General features: G+C 39.8%; 1 pseudogene; it reads left to right on the top strand.

Moving 5' to 3' along the window:
• The first annotated feature begins 2,353 nt into the window (after positions 1–2,353).
• On the top strand, positions 2,354–3,327 carry LOC120171385 (annotated as a pseudogene).
• The last annotated feature ends 661 nt before the right edge of the window (positions 3,328–3,988 follow it).

Genomic DNA, 3,988 nt, shown 5'->3' on the forward strand with positions numbered 1-3,988 from the left:
CTCGCTTGGTAACAAAGGTTTTTCACAGTAGAAAGGAGTTGATTATGATGAATTTTTTTCTCCTGTGGTCAGGTACACTTCAATCCGAGCAGTACTTGGATTGGTGGCTAATTGTGATTTGCATTTAGAGCAAATGAATGTTAAAACTGTTTTTTTGCATGGTGATTTAGAGGAGCAGATCTACTTGCGGCAGCTTGAAGGTTTCACTCAACCTGGAAACGAGCATTTAGTTTGCAGATTGAAGAAATCTTTGTACGGGTTGAAACAGTCTCCGAGACAGTGGTATAAACGGTTTGACTCCTATATGATCAAGATTGGCTACAACCGATGTGAGTATGATTGTTGTGCTATGTTAAGAGCTTTGATGATGGTTCTTTTATTTTTCTGTTATTGTATGTTGATGATATGTTGATTGTTGCGAAGAACATGAATGATGTTATTGGTTTGAAAACTTTATTGAGTCAGGAATTTGATATGAAAGATTTAGGTGCTGCAAAGAAAATTATTGGAATGGAAATTTGCAGGGATGGAGACTCAAGGAAACTGTGGCTATCTTAACGGGGTTACGTTGAGAAAATGCTAGAAAGGTTTGCGACGAGCAGCGCAAAACCAATTAGCACTCCATTGGCGAATCACTTTAAACTCTACGACAGGTGACTTGGAATTGTTTTTTGTAGTCAGCGGGATAATCCTTTGGTTGTAGGATATGTGGATTCAGACTATGCAGGTGACTTGGATAATAGAAGATCTACGATATGGTATGTATTTACTCTTGGTGGAGGGCCTATTTGTTGGAAGTCTACTGTTCAATCTGTTGTGGCACTATCTACAACTGAAGCTGAATACATAGCAGCGGTTGAAGTTACAAAAGAAGCTTTATGTCTTACTGGTTTAGTGAAGGAGTTGGGTGTTCAACAAGGTGGAGATTTGATAAGTATGACTCATAAATATACTAGTAAAGAGAACAGGGGATGGAGCGGAGTAAGCGAACATCAACTGTCCTTACAAAGAAAGTCTCGCAGAGGGGGTTACGATTATGTGGGTTGGGGGTACGGGGCTGTGCCCCCGCGGTAAGGTACAAGGTTAGTTATGTAATTATGTACCAGGTTTTTTATTATAAATAGAGATGTAACCTAAACCTATGAGACATTGAATAAAATTTCTAGCGCCGTCTAGGCACCGAGGACGTAGGCACATTACCGAACCTCGTTAAAATTCTTGTGTTCTTTCGTTTACTTTTCCCGATTCTTCAACAATCTCTTTGTTCACAGTATAAACTTTAGTCTTTTTGTTCTCAGTATAATCTTTACTGCAAGAGATTATCAACTTTAATCAGCAAGATAATGCCTGCAAGTGATTCCAGCGTGAGTATGTCGAAACTTTTCATTAATAAAATTATTACAACTAGACGTGATGATACAAAGTACCTGTTATGGAGACAGCAAGTCCTGTTCGCCATTCAAAGTCTTGCTTTAGTCGGGAATATGTCAATACCGTCTCAGTATGTTGTTAATAATGAAGGTGTAAAGATTCTCAGTACAGATTTTTTGTCATTCAAACAGCAAGATAGTGCCCTGTATTCATGGCCTCTTGTCTCGATCAGCCCTTCAATCTTGCCAGCACTTGTTAGTTGCAAGACTGCTTCAGAAATCTAGGAAAAAGTTCAACATATTTTCTCAATCTCATCCACTACAAGAATTATGCACTTAAGTTTCTTTTTTGACGCCGAAGCACGACCGCAAGATGTTTCCGTCTCCTAAAATTTTATAAGTTTGCGCTCTAAAATTTCACAAGTTCACCATTAACATAGAATCCAACGTCGTCCCTGAACGCAAGCTCAGTAATCTCATGATAAGTGGTAGCAGTGCTTTTAGACGATGCGAATCTTGTTTTGAGAGCCGGACACAAGTCATCCACAATTTACCTGCCTAGGGAGTTGCTCTTGTACAGCTTATGCTTTCGAGAACAACTGGGGTTTCGATTTGGATTGGCGATCTCTTGAATCTGCAACAATTTGAACAAGATGATATGATAACTATAGGAATAACTGAGTGTATCAAGGTGGCAGCTTCTGATATTTCTAGTGAATCTCGTCCCACAGATAAGAAGAGAGTGATTGTAGTTGCAATTCCGGTTTCAGCAGGACTACTCCTTTATGCCTTATCATGTTCATAATCATGAAAAAGTTCAGGAGGAGAGCAATTATCACCACAGAGCTAGGAAAAGGTTCACTGTGCCTTTTAGATACAGAGATTTAGACAAGGCAACCAAGAACTTCTCTTAAATACTGGGAAATTGAGGCTTCGGTTCTGTTTTCAAAGGCACTTTGCCAAATGGAAACATTATAGCTGTGATGGAACATGGTACTTTTAGATGACTCTTTTACTTTTTATTAATCAGTTTGACTGAACGCTATACACGACACGTAAGGAAGAAACAAAAGCCATACTCGTCCTCTCAACGACCTTCGGTTAAGATACAACAACGAAACTAACCCCAATGGCAGCCGTTACTTCCTCAGACATGTTCTGTTTTAGCAATCTGTGACATGTTCTTCTTATTCTCCAATTTTAAGCAGCCTTTTCATCGTGCTTTGGAATATATCTGTGTTGTTTCCCCTTGCCAGGAAAGGAATCCTCTTACAGGCTTACAGCAATGGTCAACACAAACAATCCATGGCTGAAACTTCCTGTATTACTCTTTATTTGGGTTTTCAACTGCCAACTCTCCTTTGGTGCAGACACCATCTCTGCAAAGCAGTCTCTCACCGGTAATCAAACCATTGTTTCATCTGGTGGAAACTTTGTGTTGGGCTTCTTCGCACCAGGTAACTCTTCCAATTACTACATAGGCATCTGGTACGGTAAGATCTCCGAGCAAACCCCAGTTTGGGTAGCCAACAGAGAGACACCAGTGCGTGATATACACTCTTCAGAACTGAAAATATCTGATGGTAACTTAGTTTTGGTCAACGGATCCCAAGTAGAAATATGGTCCACAAATATTAGCTTAAGTAACTCAAGTTCTGTAGTTGCAGTCCTTGAAGATGGTGGGAATCTTGTTTTAAGAGATGGTCCAAATTCATAGGCACCTTTGTGGCAAAGTTTAGATCATCCCGCACACACATGGCTTCCTGGTGGCAAGCTTAACTTAAATAAACGAACCAATCAAAGCCAGCTTCTTACATCAGGGAAAAATTCAGAAGATCCTGCTCCGGGTCTCCTCTCTCGAGCTAGATCCATCTGGAACCAATTCATTTATTATTCGGTGGGAAGGGATCAGGCAGTACCGGTCGAGTGGACTTTGGGATGAACAGTCGAGTATTTCGGGCGAAGTTCCGGAAATACGATTGAATTATCTCTTCGTTTTCAGTTTCATTCAGATGAAAACGAGAGTTATGGATCATTCGGGGCAGATTAAGCAATTGATATGGATGGAAAGTAGACAGCAGTGGAATCTGTTTTGGTCGATGCCGAGTTTATGCTCTCTGTGGGGCTTTTAGCATCTGCAATCGCAATAACTATGTGGCTTGTAATTGTCTGACGGGCTTTCAGCCAGCCTCCGAACAGAACTGGAACAAGCAGGATTATTCTGAAGGGTGTGTGAGGAAGACCAGACTGCAGTGTGACAACGCTAGTGATGGTATCGGAAACGGGGACAGATTTCTAGAAAGCCGCTACTCAACTTTCCCTGAACAAAATAAAATGGTTTTCAGCAGTGTGGGATGCGAATCGACCTGCCTAGAATTTTGCTTTTGTACAGCTTATGCTTTTGAGAACAATCAGTGTTCGATTTGGATTGGAGATCTCTTGAATCTGCAACTACTTGGGCAAGATGATTGAAGATACTAATTTTTTTTACCCATTTTATTTATTTATTATTATTATTATAATTATTATAATAATTATTATTATATATATTATTATATATATTATTATTATTATTAAAAAATAATTACAGGCCCAATGAAAGCTGGACCGGCTCAGTT

Source organism: Hibiscus syriacus, unplaced genomic scaffold, assembly GCF_006381635.1.
Source record: "Hibiscus syriacus cultivar Baekdansim isolate YM2019G1 unplaced genomic scaffold, ASM638163v2 tig00111833_pilon, whole genome shotgun sequence".
Classification (NCBI taxonomy): domain Eukaryota; kingdom Viridiplantae; phylum Streptophyta; class Magnoliopsida; order Malvales; family Malvaceae; genus Hibiscus; species Hibiscus syriacus.